This window comes from Capricornis sumatraensis, chromosome 18, assembly GCF_032405125.1.
Source record: "Capricornis sumatraensis isolate serow.1 chromosome 18, serow.2, whole genome shotgun sequence".
In the NCBI taxonomy this organism is placed as follows: Eukaryota; Metazoa; Chordata; class Mammalia; order Artiodactyla; family Bovidae; genus Capricornis; species Capricornis sumatraensis.
In genome coordinates, this window is record NC_091086.1 from 11,343,270 (window position 1) to 11,367,540 (window position 24,271).

Sequence of the window (24,271 nt, forward strand, 5' to 3'; positions counted from 1 at the left end):
CTAACACTGCGACAGTCTAAGATGCTAGGTTCACTTCTGTCCGGTCATCTCCCCCATCTGACTGTACCCTAACACTGCAGCAGTCTAAGATGCCCTAATTCACTTCTGTCCGGCCATCTCCCCATCTGACTGTACGCTAACACTGCGACAGTCTAAGATGCCCTAGTGCCTTCTGTCTGGCCATCTCCCCATCTGACTGTACCCTAACACTGCAACAGTCTAAGATGCTAGGTTCACTTCTGTCCGGCCATCTCCCCATCTGACTGTACCCTAACACTGCGACAGTCTAAGACGCCCTAGTTCACTTCTGTCCGGCCATCTCCCCCATCTGACTGTACCCTAACACTGCGACAGTCTAAGATGCCCCAGTTCACTTCTGTTCGGCCATTTCCCCCATCAGACTGTACCCTAACACTGCGACAGTCTAAGATTCTCTAGTGCCTTCTGTCCGGTCATCTCCCCCATCTGACTGTACGCTAACACTGCGACAGTCTAAGATGCTAGGTTCACTTCTGTCTGGTCATCTCCCCCATCTGACTGTACCCTAACACTGCAGTAGTCTAAGATGCCCTAGTTCACTTCTGTCCGGCCATCTTCCTCATCTGACTGTACCCGAACACTGCGACAGTCTAAGATGCTCTAGTGCCTTCTGTCCGGCCAACTCCCCATCTGACTGTACCCTAACACTCCGATAGTCTAAGATGCTCTAGTTCACTTCTGTCCGGCCATCTCCCCATCTGACTGTACCCTAACACTGCGACAGTCTAAGATGCTAGGTTCACTTCTGTCCGGCCATCTCCCCATCTGACTGTACCCTAACACTGCGACAGTCTAAGATGCCCTAGTTCACTTCTGTCCGGCCATCTCCACCATCTGACTGTACCCTAACACTGCGACAGTCTAAGATGCTCTAGTGCCTTCTGTCCGGTCATCTCCCCCATCTGACTGTACGCTAACACTGCGACAGTCTAAGATGCTAGGTTCACTTCTGTCCGGTCGTCTCCCCCATCTGACTGTACCCTAACACTGCAGCAGTCTAAGATGCCCTAGTTCACTTCTGTCCGGCCATCTCCCCCATCTGACTGTACCCTAACACTGCGACAGTCTAAGATGCTCTAGTGCCTTCTGTCCGGCCATCCCTCTCATCTGACTGTACCCTAACACTGCGGCAGTCTAAGATGCTCTATTTCCTTCTGTCCGGCCATCTCCCCATCTGACTGTACCCTAACACTGCGACAGTCTAAGATGCACTAGTTCACTTCTGTCCGGCCATCTCCCCCATCTGACTGTACCCTAACACTGCGACAGTCTAAGATGCTCTAGTGCCTTCTGTCCGGCCATCTTCCCCATCTGACTGTACGCTAACACCGCGACAGTCTAAAATGCTAGGTTCACTTCTGTCCGGCCATCTCCCCATCTGACTGTACGCTAACACTGCGACAGTCTAAGATGCTAGGTTCACTTCTGTCCGGTCATCTCCCCCATCTGACTGTACCCTAACACTGCAGCAGTCTAAGATGCCCTAATTCACTTCTGTCCGGCCATCTCCCCATCTGACTGTACGCTAACACTGCGACAGTCTAAGATGCCCTAGTGCCTTCTGTCTGGCCATCTCCCCATCTGACTGTACCCTAACACTGCAACAGTCTAAGATGCTAGGTTCACTTCTCTCCGGCCATCTCCCCATCTGACTGTACCCTAACACTGCGACAGTCTAAGACGCCCTAGTTCACTTCTGTCCGGCCATCTCCCCCATCTGACTGTACCCTAACACTGCGACAGTCTAAGATGCTCTAGTGCCTTCTGTCCGGTCATCTCCCCCATCTGACTGTACGCTAACACCGCGACAGTCTAAGATGCTAGGTTCACTTCTGTCCGGCCATCTCCCCATCTGACTGTACGCTAACACTGCAACAGTCTAAGATGCTAGGTTCACTTCTGTCCGGTCATCTCCCCCATCTGACTGTACCCTAACACTGCAGCAGTCTAAGATGCCCTAGTTCACTTCTGTCCGGCCATCTCACCCATCTGACTGTACCCTAACACTGCGACAGTCTAAGATGCTCTAGTGCCTTCTGTCCGGCCATCTCCCCATCTGACTGTACCCTAACACTGCGACAGTCTAAGATGCTCTAGTTCACTTCTGTCTGGCATTCTCCCCATCTGACTGTACCCTAACACTGCGACAGTCTAAGATGCCCTAGTGCCTTCTGTCTGGCCATCTCCCGATGTGACTGTACGCTAACACTGCAACAGTCTAAGATGCTAGGTTCACTTCTGTCCGGCCATCTCCCCATCTGATTGTACCCTAACATTACGACAGTCTAAGATGTTCTAGTTCACTTCTGTCTGGCCATCCCTCCCATCTGACTGTACCCTAACACTGCGACAGTCTAAGATGCTCTAGTGCCTTCTGTCCGGCCATCTCCCCCATCTGACTGTACGCTAACACCGCGACAGTCTAAGATGCTAGGTTCACTTCTGTCTGGCCATCTCCCCATCTGACTGTACGCTAACACTGCGACAGTCTAAGATGCTAGGTTCACTTCTGTCCGGCCATCTCCCCATCTGACTGTACCCTAACACTACGACAGTCTAAGATGCCCTAGTTCACTTCTGTCCGGCCATCTCCCCCATCTGAATGTACCCTAACACTGCGACAGTCTAAGATGCTAGGTTCACTTCTGTCCGGTCATCTCCCCCATCTGACTGTACCCGAACACTGCGGCAGTCTAAGATGCTCTATTTCCTTCTGTCCGGCCATCTCCCCATCTGACTGTACCCTAACACTGCGACAGTCTAAGATGCCCTAGTTCACTTCTGTCCGGCCATCTCCCCATCTGACTGTACCCTAACACTGCGACAGTCTAAGATGCTCTAGTGCCTTTTGTCCGGCCATCCTCCCCATCTGACTGTACGCTAACACCGTGACAGTCTAAGATGCTAGGTTCACTTCTGTCCGGCCATCTCCCCATCTGACTGTACGCTAACACTGCGACAGTCTAAGATGCTAGGTTCACTTCTGTCCGGTCATCTCCCCCATCTGACTGTACCCTAACACTGCAGCAGTCTAAGATGCCCTAGTTCACTTCTGTCCAGCAATCTCCCCATCTGACTGTACGCTAACACTGCGACAGTCTAAGATGCCCTAGTGCCTTCTGTCTGGCCGTCTCCCCATCTGACTGTACCCTAACACTGCAACAGTTTAAGATGCTAGGTTCACTTCTGTCCGGCCATCTCCCCATCTGACTGTACCCTAACACTGCGACAGTCTATGATGCTCTAGCTCACTTCTGTCCGGCCATCTCTCCATCTGACTGTACCCTAACACTGCGACAGTCTAAGATGCCCTAGAGCCTTCTGTCTGGCCGTCTCCCCATCTGACTGTACCCTAACACTGCGACAGTCTAAGATGCTATAGTGACTTCTGTCCGGCCATCTCCCCATCTGACTGTACCCTAACACTGGGACAGTCTAAGATCCTCTAGTGCATTCTGTCTGGCCATCTCCCCATCTGACTGTACCCTAACACTGCAACAGTCTAAGATGTTAGGTTCACTTCTGTCCGGCCATCTCCCCATCTGACTGTACCCTAACATTGCGACAGTCTAAGATGTTCTAGTTCACTTCTGTCCGGCCATCCCTCCCATCTGACTGTACCCTAACACAGCGACAGTCTAAAATGCTCTAGTGCCTTCTGTCCGGCCATCTCCCCCATCTAACTGTACGCTAACACCGCGACAGTCTAAGATGCTAGGTTCACTTCTGTCTGGCCATCTCCCCATCTGACTGTACCCTAACACTGCGACAGTCTAAGATGCTAGGTTCACTTCTGTCCGGCCATCTCCCCATCTGACTGTACCCTACCACTGCGACAGTCTAAGATGCCCCAGTTCACTTCTGTTCGGCCATCTCCCCCATCAGACTGTACCCTAACACTGCGACAGTCTAAGATTCTCTAGTGCCTTCTGTCCGGTCATCTCCCCCATCTGACTGTACGCTAACACTGCGACAGTCTAAGATGCAAGGTTCACTTCTGTCTGGTCATCTCCCCCATCTGACTGTACCCTAACACTGCAGTAGTCTAAGATGCCCTAGTTCACTTCTGTCCGGCCATCTTCCTCATCTGACTGTACCCGAACACTGCGACAGTCTAAGATGCTCTAGTGCCTTCTGTCCGGCCAACTCCCCATCTGACTGTACCCTAACACTCCGATAGTCTAAGATGCTCTAGTTCACTTCTGTCCGGCCATCTCCCCATCTGACTGTACCCTAACACTGCGACAGTCTAAGATGCTAGGTTCACTTCTGTCCGGCCATCTCCCCATCTGACTGTACCGTAACACTGCGACAGTCTAAGATGCCCTAGTTCACTTCTGTCCGGCCATCTCCCCCATTTGACTGTACCCTAACACTGCGACAGTCTAAGATGCTCTAGTGCCTTCTGTCCGGTCATCTCCCCCATCTGACTGTACGCTAACACTGCGATAGTCTAAGATGCTAGGTTCACTTCTGTCCGGTCGTCTCCCCCATCTGACTGTACCCGAACACTGCAGCAGTCTAAGATGCCCTAGTTCACTTCTGTCCGGCCATCTCCCCCATCTGACTGTACCCTAACACTGCGACAGTTTAAGAAGCTCTAGTGCCTTCTGTCCGGCCATCTCCCCATCTGACTGTACCCTAACACTGCGACAGTCTAAGATGCTCTAGTTCACTTCTGTCCGGCCATCTCCCCATCTGACTGTACCCTAACACTGCGACAGTCTAAGATGCCCTAGTGCCTTCTGTCTGGCCATCTCCCCATCTGACTATACCCTAACACTGCAACAGTCTAAGATGCTAGGTTCACTTCTGTCGGGCCATCTCACCATCTGACTGTACCCTAACACTGCAGCAGTCTAAGATGCCCTAGTTCACTTCTGTCCGGCCAACTCCCCCATCTGACTGTACCCTAACACTGCGACAGTCTAAGATGCTCTAGTGCCTTCTGTCCGGCCATGCCTCCCATCTGACTGTACCCTAACACTGCGGCAGTCTAAGATGCTCTATTTCCTTCTGTCCGGCCATCTCCCCATCTGACTGTACCCTAACACTGCGACAGTCTAAGATGCCCTAGTTCACTTCTGTCCGGCCATCTCCCCTATCTGACTGTACCCTAACACTGCGACAGTCTAAGATGCTCTAGTGCCTTCTGTCCGGCCATCTCCCCCATCTGACTGTACGCTAACACCGCGACAGTCTAAGATGCTAGGTTCACTTCTGTCCGGCCATCTCCCCATCTGACTGTACGCTAACACTGCGACAGTCTAAGATGCTAGGTTCACTTCTGTCCGGTAATCTCCCCCGTCTGACTGTACCCTAACACTGCAGCAGTCTAAGATGCCCTAGTTCACTTCTGTCCAGCCATCTCCCCATCTGACTGTACGCTAACACTGCGACAGTCTAAGATGCCCTACTGCCTTCTGTCTGGCCGTCTCCCCATCTGACTGTACCCTAACACTGCAACAGTCTAAGATGCTAGGTTCACTTCTGTCCGGCCATCTCCCCATCGGACTGTGCCCTAACTCTGCGACAGTCTAAGATGCTAGGTTCACTTCTGTCCGGCCATCTCCCCATCTGACTGTACCCTAACATTGCGACAGTCTAAGATGTTCTAGTTCACTTCTGTCCGGCCATCCCTCCCATCTGACTGTACCCTAACACTGCGACAGTCTAAGATGCCCTAGTGCCTTCTGTCTGGCCGTCTCCCCATCTGACTGTACCCTAACACTGCAACAGTCTAAGATGCTAGGTTCACTTCTGTCCGGCCATCTCCCCATCTGACTGTACCCTAACATTGCGACAGTCTAAGATGTTCTAGTTCACTTCTGTCCGGCCATCCCTCCCATCTGACTGTACCCTAACACTGCGACAGTCTAAGATGCCCTAGTGCCTTCTGTCTGGCCGTCTCCCCATCTGACTGTACCCTAACACTGCGACAGTCTAAGATGCCCTAGTTCACTTCTGTCCGGCCATCTCCCCCATCTGACTGTACCTTAACACTGCGACAGTCTAAGATGCTCTAGTGCCTTCTGTCCGGTCATCTCCCCCATCTGACTGCACGCTAACACCGCGACAGTCTAAGATGCTAGGTTCACTTCTGTCCGGCCATCTCCCCATCTGACTGTACGCTAACACTGCAACAGTCTAAGATGCTAGGTTCACTTCTGTCCGGTCATCTCCCCAATCTGACTGTACCCTAACACTGCAGCAGTCTTAGATACCCTAGTTCACTTCTGTCCAGCCATCTCCCCCATCTGACTGTACCCTAACACTGCGACAGTCTAAGATGCCCCAGTTCACTTCTGTTCGGCCATCTCCCCCATCAGACTGTACCCTAACACTGCGACAGTCTAAGATTCTCTAGTGCCTTCTGTCCGGTCATCTCCCCCATCTGACTGTACGCTAACACTGCGACATTCTAAGATGCTAGGTTCACTTCTGTCTGGTCATCTCCCCCATCTGACTGTACCCTAACACTGCAGTAGTCTAAGATGCCCTAGTTCACTTCTGTCCGGCCATCTTCCTCATCTGACTGTACCCTAACACTGCGACAGTCTAAGATGCTCTAGTGCCTTCTGTCCGGCCAACTCCCCTTCTGACTGTACCCTAACACTCCGAGAGTCTAAGATGCTCTAGTTCACTTCTGCCGGCCATCTCCCCATCTGACTGTACCCTAACACTGCGACAGTCTAAGATGCCCTAGTCCCTTCTGTCTGGCCATCTCCCCATCTGACTGTACCCTAACACTGCAACAGTCTAAGATGCTAGGTTCACTTCTGTCCGGCCATCTCCCCATCTGACTGTACCCTAACACTGCAGCAGTCTAAGATGCCCTAGTTCACTTCTGTCCGGCCATCTCCCCCATCTGACTGTACCCTAACACTGCGACAGTCTAAGATGCTCTAGTGCCTTCTGTCCGGCCATCTCCCCATCGGACTGTACCGTAACACTGCGACAGTCTAAGATGCTCTCGTTCACTTCTGTCCGGCCATCTCCCCATCTGACTGTACCCTAACACTGCAACAGTCTAAGATGCTAGGTTCACTTCTGTCTGGCCATCTCCCCATCTGACTGTACCCTAACACTGCGACAGTCTAAGATGCCCTAGTTCACTTCTGTCCGGCCATCTCTCCATCTGACTGTACCCTAACACTGCGACAGTCTAAGATCCCCTAGTGCGTTCTGTCTGGCCATCTCCCCATCTGACTGTACCCTAACACTGCGACAGTCTAAGATGCCCTAGTTCACTTCTGTCCGGCCATCTCCCCCATCTGACTGTACCCTAACACTGCGACAGTCTAAGATGCTCTAGTGCCTTCTGTCCGGCCATCCCTCCCATCTGACTGTACCCTAACACTGCGGCAGTCTAAGATGCTCTAATTCCTTCTGTCCGGCAATCTCCCCATCTGACTGTACCCTAACACTGCGACAGTCTAAGATGCACTAGTTCACTTCTGTCCGGCCATCTCCCCCATCTGACTGTACCCTAACACTGCGACAGTCTAAGATGCTCTAGTGCCTTCTGTCCGGCCATCTCCCCCATCTGACTGTACGCTAACACCGCGACAGTCTAAGATGCTAGGTTCACTTCTGTCCGGCCATCTCCCCATCTGACTGTACGCTAACACTGCGACAGTCTAAGATGCTAGGTTCACTTCTGTCCGGTCATCTCCCCCATCTGACTGTACCCTAACACTGCAGCAGTCTAAGATGCCCTAATTCACTTCTGTCCGGCCATCTCCCCATCTGACTGTACGCTAACACTGCGACAGTCTAAGATGCCCTAGTGCCTTCTGTCTGGCCATCTTCCCATCTGACTGTACCCTAACACTGCAACAGTCTAAGATGCTAGGTTCACTTCTGTCCGGCCATCTCCCCATCTGACTGTACCCTAACACTGCGACAGTCTAAGACGCCCTAGTTCACTTCTGTCCGGCCATCTCCCCCATCTGACTGTACCCTAACACTGCGACAGTCTAAGATGCTCTAGTGCCTTCTGTCCTTTCATCTCCCCCATCTGACTGTACGCTAACACCGCGACAGTCTAAGATGCTAGTTTCACTTCTGTCCGGCCATCTCCCCATCTGACTGTACCCTAACACTGCGACAGTCTAAGATGCCCTAGTGCCTTCTGTCTGGCCATCTCCCCATCTGACTGTACCCTAACACTGCAACAGTCTAAGATGCTAGGTTCACTTCTGTCCGGCCATCTCCCCATCTGACTGTACCCTAACACTGCGACAGTCTAAGATGCCCTAGTTCACTTCTGTCCGGCCATCTCCCCCATCTGACTGTACCTTAACACTGCGACAGTCTAAGATGCTCTAGTGCCTTCTGTCCGGTCATCTCCCCCATCTGACTGCACGCTAACACCGCGACAGTCTAAGATGCTAGGTTCACTTCTGTCCGGCCATCTCCCCATCTGACTGTACGCTAACACTGCAACAGTCTAAGATGCTAGGTTCACTTCTGTCCGGTCATCTCCCCAATCTGACTGTACCCTAACACTGCAGCAGTCTTAGATACCCTAGTTCACTTCTGTCCGGCCATCTCCCCCATCTTACTGTACCCTAACACTGCGACAGTCTAAGATGCCCCAGTTCACTTCTGTTCGGCCATCTCCCCCATCAGACTGTACCCTAACACTGCGACAGTCTAAGATTCTCTAGTGCCTTCTGTCCGGTCATCTCCCCCATCTGACTGTACGCTAACACTGCGACATTCTAAGATGCTAGGTTCACTTCTGTCTGGTCATCTCCCCCATCTGACTGTACCCTAACACTGCAGTAGTCTAAGATGCCCTAGTTCACTTCTGTCCGGCCATCTTCCTCATCTGACTGTACCCTAACACTGCGACAGTCTAAGATGCTCTAGTGCCTTCTGTCCGGCCAACTCCCCTTCTGACTGTACCCTAACACTCCGAGAGTCTAAGATGCTCTAGTTCACTTCTGCCGGCCATCTCCCCATCTGACTGTACCCTAACACTGCGACAGTCTAAGATGCCCTAGTCCCTTCTGTCTGGCCATCTCCCCATCTGACTGTACCCTAACACTGCAACAGTCTAAGATGCTAGGTTCACTTCTGTCCGGCCATCTCCCCATCTGACTGTACCCTAACACTGCAGCAGTCTAAGATGCCCTAGTTCACTTCTGTCCGGCCATCTCCCCCATCTGACTGTACCCTAACACTGCGACAGTCTAAGATGCTCTAGTGCCTTCTGTCCGGCCATCTCCCCATCGGACTGTACCGTAACACTGCGACAGTCTAAGATGCTCTCGTTCACTTCTGTCCGGCCATCTCCCCATCTGACTGTACCCTAACACTGCAACAGTCTAAGATGCTAGGTTCACTTCTGTCTGGCCATCTCCCCATCTGACTGTACCCTAACACTGCGACAGTCTAAGATGCCCTAGTTCACTTCTGTCCGGCCATCTCTCCATCTGACTGTACCCTAACACTGCGACAGTCTAAGATCCCCTAGTGCGTTCTGTCTGGCCATCTCCCCATCTGACTGTACCCTAACACTGCGACAGTCTAAGATGCCCTAGTTCACTTCTGTCCGGCCATCTCCCCCATCTGACTGTACCCTAACACTGCGACAGTCTAAGATGCTCTAGTGCCTTCTGTCCGGCCATCCCTCCCATCTGACTGTACCCTAACACTGCGGCAGTCTAAGATGCTCTAATTCCTTCTGTCCGGCAATCTCCCCATCTGACTGTACCCTAACACTGCGACAGTCTAAGATGCACTAGTTCACTTCTGTCCGGCCATCTCCCCCATCTGACTGTACCCTAACACTGCGACAGTCTAAGATGCTCTAGTGCCTTCTGTCCGGCCATCTCCCCCATCTGACTGTACGCTAACACCGCGACAGTCTAAGATGCTAGGTTCACTTCTGTCCGGCCATCTCCCCATCTGACTGTACGCTAACACTGCGACAGTCTAAGATGCTAGGTTCACTTCTGTCCGGTCATCTCCCCCATCTGACTGTACCCTAACACTGCAGCAGTCTAAGATGCCCTAATTCACTTCTGTCCGGCCATCTCCCCATCTGACTGTACGCTAACACTGCGACAGTCTAAGATGCCCTAGTGCCTTCTGTCTGGCCATCTTCCCATCTGACTGTACCCTAACACTGCAACAGTCTAAGATGCTAGGTTCACTTCTGTCCGGCCATCTCCCCATCTGACTGTACCCTAACACTGCGACAGTCTAAGACGCCCTAGTTCACTTCTGTCCGGCCATCTCCCCCATCTGACTGTACCCTAACACTGCGACAGTCTAAGATGCTCTAGTGCCTTCTGTCCTTTCATCTCCCCCATCTGACTGTACGCTAACACCGCGACAGTCTAAGATGCTAGTTTCACTTCTGTCCGGCCATCTCCCCATCTGACTGTACCCTAACACTGCGACAGTCTAAGATGCCCTAGTGCCTTCTGTCTGGCCATCTCCCCATCTGACTGTACCCTAACACTGCAACAGTCTAAGATGCTAGGTTCACTTCTGTCTGGCCATCTCCCCATCTGACTGTACCCTAACACTGCGACAGTCTAAGATGCCCTAGTTCACTTCTGTCCGGCCATCTCTCCATCTGACTGTACCCTAACACTGCGACAGTCTAAGATCCCCTAGTGCGTTCTGTCTGGCCATCTCCCCATCTGACTGTACCCTAACACTGCGACAGTCTAAGATGCTCTAGTGCCTTCTGTCCGGCCATCTCCCCCATCTGACTGTACGCTAACACCGCGACAGTCTAAGATGCTAGTTTCACTTCTGTCCGGCCATCTCCCCATCTGACTGTACGCTAACACTGCAACAGTCTAAGATGCTAGGTTCACTTCTGTCCGGTCATCTCCCCCATCTGACTGTACCCTAACACTGCAGCAGTCTAAGATGCCCTAGTTCACTTCTGTCCGGCCATCTCCCCCATCTGACTGTACCCTAACACTGCGACAGTCTAAGATGCTCTACGGCCTTCTGTCCGGCCATCTCTCCATCTGACTGTACCCTAACACTGCGACAGTCTAAGATGCTCTAGTTCACTTCTGTCTGGCCATCTCCCCATCTGACTGTACCCTAACACTGCGACAGTCTAAGATGCCCTAGTGCCTTCTGTCTGGCCATCTCCCGATCTGACTGTACGCTAACACTGCAACAGTCTAAGATGCTAGGTTCACTTCTGTCCGGCCATCTCCCCATCTGATTGTACCCTAACATTGCAACAGTCTAAGATGTTCTAGTTCACTTCTGTCTGGCCATCCCTCCCATCTGACTGTACCCTAACACTGCGACAGTCTAAGATGCTCTAGTGCCTTCTGTCTGGCCATCTCCCCCATCTGACTGTACGCTAACACCGCGACAGTCTAAGATGCTAGGTTCACTTCTGTCTGGCCATCTCCCCATCTGACTGTACCCTAACACTGCGACAGTCTAAGATGCTAGGTTCACTTCTGTCCGGCCATCTCCCCATCTGACTGTACCCTAACACTGCGACAGTCTAAGATGCCCTAGTTCACTTCTGTCCGGCCATCTCCCCCATCTGAATGTACCCTAACACTGCGACAGTCTAAGATGCTAGGTTCACTTCTGTCCGGTCATCTCCCCCATCTGACTGTACCCGAACACTGCGGCAGTCTAAGATGCTCTATTTCCTTCTGTCCGGCCATCTCCCCATCTGACTGTACCCTAACACTGCGACAGTCTAAGATGCTCTAGTGCCTTCTGTCCGGCCATCCTCCCCATCTGACTGTACGCTAACACTGCGACAGTCTAAGATGCTAGGTTCACATCTGTCCGGCCATCTCCCCATCTGACTGTACCCTAACACTGCGACAGTCTAAGATGCTAGGTTCACTTCTGTCCGGTCATCTCCCCCATCTGACTGTACCCTAACACTACAGCAGTCTAAGATGCCCTAGTTCACTTCTGTCCAGCCATCTCCCCATCTGACTGTACGCTAACACTGCGACAGTCTAAGATGCCCTAGTGCCTTCTGTCTGGCCGTCTCCCCATCTGACTGTACCCTAACACTCCGACAGTCTAAGATGCTCTAGTTCACTTCTGTCCGGCCATCTCCCCATCTGACTGTACCCTAACACTGCGACAGTCTAAGATGCCCTAGTGCCTTCTGTCTGGCCATCTCCCCATCTGACTATACCCTAACACTGCAACAGTCTAAGATGCTAGGTTCACTTCTGTCCGGCCATCTCACCATCTGACTGTACCCTAACACTGCAGCAGTCTAAGATGCCCTAGTTCACTTCTGTCCGGCCATATCCCCCATCTGACTGTACCCTAACACTGCGACAGTCTAAGATGCTCTAGTGCCTTCTGTCCGGCCATCCCTCCCATCTGACTGTACCCTAACACTGCGGCAGTCTAAGATGCTCCATTTCCTTCTGTCCGGCCATCTCCCCATCTGACTGTACCCTAACACTGCGACAGTCTAAGATGCCCTAGTTCACTTCTGTCCGGCCATCTCCCCCATCTGACTGTACCCTAACACTGCGACAGTCTAAGATGCTCTAGTGCCTTCTGTCCGGCCATCTCCCCCATCTGACTGTACGCTAACACCGCGACAGTCTAAGATGCTAGGATCACTTCTGTCCGGCCATCTCCTCATCTGACTGTACGCTAACACTGCGACAGTCTACGATGCTAGGTTCACTTCTGTCCGGTCATCTCCCCCATCTGACTGTACCCTAACACTGCAGCAGTCTAAGATGCCCTAGTTCACTTCTGTCCAGCCATCTCCCGATCTGACTGTACGCTAACACTGCGACAGTCTAAGATGCCCTAGTGCCTTCTGTCTTGCCGTCTCCCCATCTGACTGTACCCTAACACTGCAACAGTCTAAGATGCTAGGTTCACTTCTGTCCGGCCATCTCCCCATCGGACTGTGCCCTAACTCTGCGACAGTCTAAGATGCTAGGTTCACTTCTGTCCGGACATCTCCCCATCTGACTGTACCCTAACATTGCGACAGTCTAAGATGTTCTAGTTCACTTCTGTCCGGCCATCCCTCCCATCTGACTGTACCCTAACACTGCGACAGTCTAAGATGCCCTAGTGCCTTCTGTCTGGCCGTCTCCCCATCTGACTGTACCCTAACACTGCAACAGTCTAAGATGCTAGGTTCACTTCTGTCCGGCCATCTCCCCATCTGACTGTACCCTAACACTGCGACAGTCTAAGATGCTAGGTTCTCTTCTGTCTGGCCATCTCCCCATCTGACTGTACCCTAACACTGCAACAGTCTAAGATGCTAGGTTCACTTCTGTCCGGCCATCTCCCCATCTGACTGTACCCTAACACTGCGACAGTGTAAGATGCAAGGTTCACTTCTGTCTGGCCGTCTCCCCATCTGACTGTACCCTAACACTGCGACAGTCTAAGATGCTAGGTTCACTTCTGTCCGGCCATCTCCCCATCTGACTGTACCCTAACACTGCGACAGTCTAAGATGCCCCAGTTCACTTCTGTCCGGCCATCTCCCCCATCTGACTGTACCCTAACACTGCGACAGTCTAAGATGCTCTAGTGCCTTCTGTCCGGTCATCTCCCCCATCTGACTGTGCGCTAACACTGCGACAGTCTAAGATGCTAGGTTCACTTCTGTCCGGTCATCTCCCCCATCTGACTGTACCCTAACACTGCAGCAGTCTAAGATTCCCTAGTTCACTTCTGTCCGGCCATCTCCCCCATCTGACTGTACCCTAACACTGCGACAGTCTAAGATGCTCTAGTGCCTTCTGTCCGGCCATCCCTCCCATCTGACTGTACCCTAACACTGCGGCAGTCTAAGATGCTCTATTTCCTTCTGTCCGGCCATCTCCCCATCTGACTGTACCCTAACACTGCGACAGTCTAAGTTGCTCTAGTGCCTTCTGTCCAGCCATCTCCCCCATCTGACTGTACGCTAACACCGCGACAGTCTAAGATGCTAGGTTCACTTCTGTCCGGCCATCTCCCCATCTGACTGTACGCTAACACTGCGACAGTCTAAGATGCTAGGTTCACTTCTGTCCGGTCATCTCCCCCATCTGACTGTACCCTAACACTGCAGCAGTCTAAGATGCCCTAGTTCACTTCTGTCCGGCCATCTCCCCCATCTGATTGTACCCTAACACTGCGACAGTCTAAGATGCTCTAGTGCCTTCTGTCCGGCCATCTCCCCCATCTGACTGTACCCTAACACTGCGACAGTCTAAGATGCTCTAGTGCCTTCTGTCCGGTCATCTCCCCCATCTGACTGTGCGCTAACCCTGCGGCAGTCTAATATGCTCTATTTCCTTCTGTCCGGCCATCTCCCCAACTGACTGTACCCTAACACTGCGACACTCTAAGATGCCCCAGTTCACCTCTGTCCGGCCATCTCCCCCATCTGACTGTACCCTAACACTGCGACAGTCTAAGATGCTCTAGTGCCTTCTGTCCGGCCATCTCCCCCATCTGACTGTACGCTAACACCGCGACAGTCTAAGATGCTAGGTTCACTTCTGTCCGGCCATCTCCCCATCTGACTGTACGCTAACACTGCGACAGTCTAAGATGCTAGGTTCACTTCTGTCCGGTCATCTCCCCCATCTGACTGTACCCTAACACTGCAGCAGTCTAAGATGCCCTAGTTCACTTCTGTCCGGCCATCTCCCCCATCTGATTGTACCCTAACACTGCGACAGTCTAAGATGCTCTAGTGCCTTCTGACCGGCCATCTCCCCATCTGACTGTACCCTAACACTGCGACAGTCTAAGATGCTCTAATTCACTTCTGTCCGGCCATCTCCCCATCTGACTGTATCCTAACACTGCGACAGTCTAAGATGCCCTAGTGCCTTCTGTCTGGCCATCTCCCCATCTGACTGTAGCATAACACTGCAACAGTCTAAGATGCTCTAGTGCCTTCTGTCCGGCCATCTCCACATCTGACTGTACCCTAACACTGCAACAGTCTAAGATGCTCTAGTTCACTTCTGTCCGGCCATCTCCCCATCTGACTGTACCCTAACACTGCGACAGTCTAAGATGACCTAGTTCACCTCTGTCCGGCCATCTCCCCATCTGACTGTACCCTAACACTGCGACAGTCTAAGATGCCCTAGTGCCTTCTGTCTGGCCATCTCCCCATCTGACTGGACCCTAACACTGCAACAGTCTAAGATGCTAGGTTCACTTCTGTCCAGCCATCTCCCCATTTGACTGTACCATACATTGCGAGAATCTAAGATGTTCTAGTTCACTTCTGTCCGGCCATCCCTCCCATCTGACTGTACCCTAACACTGCGACAGTCTAAAATGCTCTAGTGCCTTCTGTCCGGCCATCTCCCCCATCTGACTGTACGCTAACACCGCGACAGTCTAAGATGCTAGGTTCACTTCTGTCTGGCCATCTCCCCATCTGACTGTACCCTAACACTGCGACAGTCTAAGATGCTAGGTTCACTTCTGTCCCGCCAGCTCCCCATCTGACTGTACCCTAACACTGCGACAGTCTAAGATGCCCCAGTTCACTTCTGTCCGGCCATCTCCCCCATCTGACTGTCCCCTAACACTGCGACAGTCTAAGATGCTCTAGTGCCTTCTGTCCGGCCATCTCCCCCATCTGACTGTACCGTAACACTGCGACAGTCTAAGATGCTCTAGTGCCTTCTGTCCGGTCATCTCCCCCATCTGACTGTGCGCTAACACTGCGGCAGTCTAAGATGCTCTATTTCCTTCTGTCCGGCCATCTCCCCATCTGACTGTACCCTAACACTGCGACAGTCTAAGATGCCCCAGTTCACTTCTGTCCGGCCATCTCCCCCATCTGACTTTACCCTAACACTGCGACAGTCTAAGATGCTCTAGTGCCTTCTGTCCGGCCATCTCCCCCATCTGACTGTACGCTAACACCGCGACAGTCTAAGATGCTAGGTTCACTTCTGTCCGGCCATCTCCCCATCTGACTGTACGCTAACACTGCGACAGTCTAAGATGCTAGGTTCACTTCTGTCCGGTCATCTCCCCCATCTGACTGTACCCTAACACTGCAGCAGTCTAAGATGCCCTGGTTCACTTCTGTCCGGCCATCTCCCCCATCTGACTGTACCCTAACACTGCGACAGTCTAAGATGCTCTAGTGCCTTCTGTCCGGCCATCTCCCCATCTGACTGTACCCTAACACTGCGACAGTCTAAGATGCTCTAGTTCACTTCTGTCCGTCCATCTCCCCATCTGACTGTACCCTAACACTGCGACAGTCTAAGATGCCCTAGTGCCTTCTGTCTGGCCATCTCCCCATCTGACTGTACCCTAACACTGCAACAGTCTAAGATGCTCTAGTGCCTTCTGTCCGGCCATCTCCACATCTGACTGTACCCTAACACTGCAACAGTCTAAGATGCTCTAGTTCACTTCTGTCCGGCCATCTCCCCATCTGACTGTACCCTAACACTGCGACAGTCTAAGATGCCCTAGTTCACTTCTGTCCGGCCATATCCCCCATCTGACTGTACCCTAACACTGCGACAGTCTAAGATGCTCTAGTGCCTTCTGTCCGGCCATCCCTCCCAACTGACTGTACCCTAACACTGCGGCAGTCTAATATGCTCTATTTCCTTCTGTCCGGTCATCTCCCCATCTGACTGTACCCTGACACTGCGACAGTCTAAGATGCCCTAGTTCACTTCTGTCCGGCCATATCCCCCTTCTGACTGTACCCTAACACTGCGACAGTCTAAGATGCTCTAGTGCCTTCTGTCCGGCCATCCCTCCCATCTGACTGTACCCTAACACTGCGGCAGTCTAAGATGCTCTATTTCCTTCTGTCCGGTCATCTCCCCATCTGACTGTACGCTAACACCGCGACAGTCTAAAATGCTAGGTTCACTTCTGTCCGGCCATCTCCCCATCTGACTGTACGCTAACACTGCAACAGTCTAAGATGCTAGGTTCACTTCTGTCCGGCCATCTCCCCATCTGACTGTACCCTAACACTGGGACAGTCTAAGATGCCCTAGTGCATTCTGTCTGGCCATCTCCCCATCTGACTGTACCCTAATACTGCAACAGTCTAAGATGCTAGGTTCACTTCTGTCCGGCCATCTCCCCATCTGACTGTACCCTAACATTGCGACAGTCTAAGATGTTCTAGTTCACTTCTGTCCGGCCATTCCTCCCATCTGACTGTACCTTAACACTGCGACAGTCTAAAATGCTCTAGTGCCTTCTGTCCGGCCATCTCCCCCATCTAGCTGTACGCTAACACCGCGACAGTCTAAGATGCTAGGTTCACTTCTGTCTGGCCATCTCCCCATCTGACTGTACCCTAACACTGCGACAGTCTAAGATGCTAGGTTCACTTCTGTCCGGCCATCTCCCCATCTGACTGTAACCTAACACTGCGACAGTCTAAGATGCCCCAGTTCCCTTCTGTCCGGCCATCTCCCCCATCAGACTGTACCCTAACACTGCGACAGTCTAAGATTCTCTAGTGCCTTCTGTCCGGTCATCTCCCCCATCTGACTGTACGCTAACACTGCGACAGTCTAAGATGCTCTAGTTCACTTCTGTCTGGTCATCTCCCCCATCTGAATGTACCCTAACACTGCAGCAGTCTAAGATGCCCTAGTTCACTTCTGTCCGGCCATCTCCCCCATCTGACTGTACCCTAACACTGCGACAGTCTAAGATGCTCTAGTGCCTTCTGTCCGGCCATCCCTCTCATCTGACTGTACCCTAACACTGCGGCAGTCTAAGATTCTCTATTTCCTTCTGTCCGGCCATCTCCCCACCTGACTGTACCCTAACACTGCGACAGTCTAAGATGCACTAGTTCACTTCTGTCCGGCCATCTCCCCCATCTGACTGTACCCTAACACTGCGACAGTCTAAGATGCTCTAGTGCCTTCTGTCCGGCCATCTCCCCCATCTGACTGTACGCTAACACCGCGACAGTCTAAGATGCTAGGTTCACTTCTGTCCTGCCATCTCCCCATCTGACTGTACGCTAACACTGCGACAGTCTAAGATGCTAGGTTCACTTCTGTCCGGTCATCTCCCCCATCTGACTGTACCCTAACACTGCAGCAGTCTAAGATGCCCTAATTCACTTCTGTCCGGCCATCTCCCCATCTGACTGTACGCTAACACTGCGACAGTCTAAGATGCCCTAGTGCCTTCTATCTGGCCATCTCCCCATCTGACTGTACCCTAACACTGCAACAGTCTAAGATGCTAGGTTCACTTCTGTCCGGCCATCTCCCCATCTGACTGTACCCTAACACTGCGACAGTCTAAGACGCCCTAGTTCACTTCTGTCCGGCCATCTCCCCCATCTGACTGTACCCTAACACTGCGACAGTCTAAGATGCTCTAGTGCCTTCTGTCCGGTCATCTCCCCCATCTGACTGTACGCTAACACCGCGACAGTCTAAGATGCTAGGTTCACTTCTGTCCGGCCATCTCCCCATCTGACTGTACGCTAACACTGCAACAGTCTAAGATGCTAGGTTCACTTCTGTCCGGTCATCTCCCCCATCTGACTGTACCCTAACACTGCAGTAGTCTAAGATGCCCTAGTTCACTTCTGTCCGGCCATCTTCCTCATCTGACTGTACCCTAACACTGCGACAGTCTAAGATGCTCTAGTGCCTTCTGTCCGGCCAACTCCCCATCTGACTGTACCCTAACACTCCGAGAGTCTAAGATGCTCTAGTTCACTTCTGCCGGCCATCTCCCCATCTGACTGTACCCTAACACTGCGACAGTCTAAGATGCCCTAGTCCCTTCTGTCTGGCCATCTCCCCATCTGACTGTACCCTAACACTGCAACAGTCTAAGATGCTAGGTTCACTTCTGTCCGGCCATCTCCCCATCTGACTGTACCCTAACACTGCAGCAGTCTAAGATGCCCTAGTTCACTTCTGTCCGGCCATCTCCCCCATCTGACTGTACCCTAACACTGCGACAGTCTAAGATGCTCTAGTGCCTTCTGTCCGGCCATCTCCCCATCGGACTGTACCGTAACACTGCGACAGTCTAAGATGCTCTCGTTCACTTCTGTCCGGCCATCTCCCCATCTGACTGTACCCTAACACTGCGACAGTCTAAGATGCCCTAGTGCCTTCTGTCTGGCAATCTCCCCATCTGACTGTACCCTAACACTGCAACAGTCTAAGATGCTAGGTTCACTTCTGTCTGGCCATCTCCCCATCTGACTGTACCCTAACACTGCGACAGTCTAAGATGCCCTAGTTCACTTCTGTCCGGCCATCTCTCCATCTGACTGTACCCTAACACTGCGACAGTCTAAGACGCCCTAGTTCACTTCTGTCCGGCCATCTCCCCCATCTGACTGTACCCTAACACTGCGACAGTCTAAGATGCTCTAGTGCCTTCTGTCCGGTCATCTCCCCCATCTGACTGTACGCTAACACCGCGACAGTCTAAGATGCTAGTTTCACTTCTGTCCGGCCATCTCCCCATCTGACTGTACCCTAACACTGCGACAGTCTAAGATGCCCTAGTGCCTTCTGTCTGGCCATCTCCCCATCTGACTGTACCCTAACACTGCAACAGTCTAAGATGCTAGGTTCACTTCTGTCTGGCCATCTCCCCATCTGACTGTACCCTAACACTGCGACAGTCTAAGATGCCCTAGTTCACTTCTGTCCGGCCATCTCTCCATCTGACTGTACCCTAACACTGCGACAGTCTAAGATCCCCTAGTGCGTTCTGTCTGGCCATCTCCCCATCTGACTGTACCCTAACACTGCGACAGTCTAAGATGCTCTAGTGCCTTCTGTCCGGTCATCTCCCCCATCTGACTGTACGCTAACACCGCGACAGTCTAAGATGCTAGTTTCACTTCTGTCCGGCCATCTCCCCATCTGACTGTACGCTAACACTGCAACAGTCTAAGATGCTAGGTTCACTTCTGTCCGGTCATCTCCCCCATCTGACTGTACCCTAACACTGCAGCAGTCTAAGATGCCCTAGTTCACTTCTGTCTGGCCATCTCCCCCATCTGACTGTACCCTAACACTGCGACAGTCTAAGATGCTCTACGGCCTTCTGTCCGGCCATCTCTCCATCTGACTGTACCCTAACACTGCGACAGTCTAAGATGCTCTAGTTCACTTCTGTCTGGCCATCTCCCCATCTGACTGTACCCTAACACTGCGACAGTCTAAGATGCCCTAGTGCCTTCTGTCTGGCCATCTCCCGATCTGACTGTACGCTAACACTGCAACAGTCTAAGATGCTAGGTTCACTTCTGTCCGGCCATCTCCCCATCTGATTGTACCCTAACATTGCGACAGTCTAAGATGTTCTAGTTCACTTCTGTCTGGCCATCCCTCCCATCTGACTGTACCCTAACACTGCGACAGTCTAAGATGCTCTAGTGCCTTCTGTCTGGCCATCTCCCCCATCTGACTGTACGCTAACACCGCGACAGTCTAAGATGCTAGGTTCACTTCTGTCTGGCCAAGTCCCCATCTGACTGTACCCTAACACTGCGACAGTCTAAGATGCTAGGTTCACTTCTGTCCGGCCATCTCCCCATCTGACTGTACCCTAACACTGCGACAGTCTAAGATGCCCTAGTTCACTTCTGTCCGGCCATCTCCCCCATCTGAATGTACCCTAACACTGCGACAGTCTAAGATGCTAGGTTCACTTCTGTCCGGTCATCTCCCCCATCTGACTGTACCCGAACACTGCGGCAGTCTAAGATGCTCTATTTCCTTCTGTCCGGCCATCTCCCCATCTGACTGTACCCTAACACTGCGACAGTCTAAGATGCCCTAGTTCACTTCTGTCCGGCCATCTCCCCCATCTGACTGTACCCTAACACTGCGACAGTCTAAGATGCTCTAGTGCCTTCTGTCCGGCCATCCTCCCCATCTGACTGTACGCTAACACTGCGACAGTCTAAGATGCTAGGTTCACTTCTGTCCGGCCATCTCCCCATCTGACTGTACCCTAACACTGCGACAGTCTAAGATGCTGGGTTCACTTCTGTCCGGTCATCTCCCCCATCTGACTGTACCCTAACACTACAGCAGTCTAAGATGCCCTAGTTCACTTCTGTCCAGCCATCTCCCCATGTGACTGTACGCTAACACTGCGACAGTCTAAGATGCCCTAGTGCCTTCTGTCTGGCCGTCTCCCCATCTGACTGTACCCTAACACTCCGACAGTCTAAGATGCTCTAGTTCACTTCTGTCCGGCCATCTCCCCATCTGACTGTACCCTAACACTGCGACAGTCTAAGATGCCCTAGTGCCTTCTGTCTGGCCATCTCCCCATCTGACTATACCCTAACACTGCAACAGTCTAAGATGCTAGGTTCACTTCTGTCCGGCCATCTCACCATCTGACTGTACCCTAACACTGCAGCAGTCTAAGATGCCCTAGTTCACTTCTGTCCGGCCATATCCCCCATCTGACTGTACCCTAACACTGCGACAGTCTAAGATGCTCTAGTGCCTTCTGTCCGGCCATCCCTCCCATCTGACTGTACCCTAACACTGCGGCAGTCTAAGATGCTCCATTTCCTTCTGTCCGGCCATCTCCCCATCTGACTGTACCCTAACACTGCGACAGTCTAAGATGCCCTAGTTCACTTCTGTCCGGCCATCTCCCCCATCTGACTGTACCCTAACACTGCGACAGTCTAAGATGCTCTAGTGCCTTCTGTCCGGCCATCTCCCCCATCTGACTGTACGCTAACACCGCGACAGTCTAAGATGCTAGGATCACTTCTGTCCGGCCATCTCCTCATCTGACTGTACGCTAACACTGCGACAGTCTAAGATGCTAGGTTCACTTCTGTCCGGTCATCTCCCCCATCTGACTGTACCCTAACACTGCAGCAGTCTAAGATGCCCTAGTTCACTTCTGTCCAGCCATCTCCCCATCTGACTGTACGCTAACACTGCGACAGTCTAAGATGCCCTAGTGCCTTCTGTCTTGCCGTCTCCCCATCTGACTGTACCCTAACACTGCAACAGTCTAAGATGCTAGGTTCACTTCTGTCCGGCCATCTCCCCATCGGACTGTGCCCTAACTCTGCGACAGTCTAAGATGCTAGGTTCACTTCTGTCCGGACATGTCCCCATCTGACTGTACCCTAACATTGCGACAGTCTAAGATGTTCTAGTTCACTTCTGTCCGGCCATCCCTCCCATCTGACTGTACCCTAACACTGCGACAGTCTAAGATGCCCTAGTGCCTTCTGTCTGGCCGTCTCCCCATCTGACTGTACCCTAACACTGCAACAGTCTAAGATGCTAGGTTCACTTCTGTCCGGCCATCTCCCCATCTGACTGTACCCTAACACTGCGACAGTCTAAGATGCTAGGTTCACTTCTGTCTGGCCATCTCCCCATCTGACTGTACCCTAACACTGCAACAGTCTAAGATGCTAGGTTCACTTCTGTCCGGCCATCTCCCCATCTGACTGTACCCTAACACTGCGACAGTCTAAGATGCAAGGTTCACTTCTGTCTGGCCATCTCCCCATCTGACTGAACCCTAACACTGCGACAGTCTAAGATGCTAGGTTCACTTCTGTCCGGCCATCTCCCCATCTGACTGTACCCTAACACTGCGACAGTCTAAGATGCCCCAGTTCACTTCTGTCCGGCCATCTCCCCCATCTGACTGTACCCTAACACTGCGACAGTCTAAGATGCTCTAGTGCCTTCTGTCCGGTCATCTCCCCCATCTGACTGTGCGCTAACACTGCGACAGTCTAAGATGCTAGGTTCACTTCTGTCCGGTCATCTCCCCCATCTGACTGTACCCTAACACTGCAGCAGTCTAAGATGCCCTAATTCACTTCTGTCCGGCCATCTCCCCATCTGACTGTACGCTAACACTGCGACAGTCTAAGATGCCCTAGTGCCTTCTGTCTGGCCATCTCCCCATCTGACTGTACCCTAACACTGCAACAGTCTAAGATGCTAGGTTCACTTCTCTCCGGCCATCTCCCCATCTGACTGTACCCTAACACTGCGACAGTCTAAGACGCCCTAGTTCACTTCTGTCCGGCCATCTCCCCCATCTGACTGTACCCTAACACTGCGACAGTCTAAGATGCTCTAGTGCCTTCTGTCCGGTCATCTCCCCCATCTGACTGTACGCTAACACCGCGACAGTCTAAGATGCTAGGTTCACTTCTGTCCGGCCATCTCCCCATCTGACTGTACGCTAACACTGCAACAGTCTAAGATGCTAGGTTCACTTCTGTCCGGTCATCTCCCCCATCTGACTGTACCCTAACACTGCAGCAGTCTAAGATGCCCTAGTTCACTTCTGTCCGGCCATCTCACCCATCTGACTGTACCGTAACACTGCGACAGTCTAAGATGCTCTAGTGCCTTCTGTCCGGCCATCTCCCCATCTGACTGTACCCTAACACTGCGACAGTCTAAGATGCTCTAGTTCACTTCTGTCTGGCCATCTCCCCATCTGACTGTACCCTAACACTGCGACAGTCTAAGATGCCCTAGTGCCTTCTGTCTGGCCATCTCCCGATGTGACTGTACGCTAACACTGCAACAGTCTAAGATGCTAGGTTCACTTCTGTCCGGCCATCTCCCCATCTGATTGTACCCTAACATTACGACAGTCTAAGATGTTCTAGTTCACTTCTGTCTGGCCATCCCTCCCATCTGACTGTACCCTAACACTGCGACAGTCTAAGATGCTCTAGTGCCTTCTGTCCGGCCATCTCCCCCATCTGACTGTACGCTAACACCGCGACAGTCTAAGATGCTAGGTTCACTTCTGTCTGGCCATCTCCCCATCTGACTGTACGCTAACACTGCGACAGTCTAAGATGCTAGGTTCACTTCTGTCCGGCCATCTCCCCATCTGACTGTACCCTAACACTACGACAGTCTAAGATGCCCTAGTTCACTTCTGTCCGGCCATCTCCCCCATCTGAATGTACCCTAACACTGCGACAGTCTAAGATGCTAGGTTCACTTCTGTCCGGTCATCTCCCCCATCTGACTGTACCCGAACACTGCGGCAGTCTAAGATGCTCTATTTCCTTCTGTCCGGCCATCTCCCCATCTGACTGTACCCTAACACTGCGACAGTCTAAGATGCCCTAGTTCACTTCTGTCCGGCCATCTCCCCATCTGACTGTACCCTAACACTGCGACAGTCTAAGATGCTCTAGTGCCTTTTGTCCGGCCATCCTCCCCATCTGACTGTACGCTAACACCGTGACAGT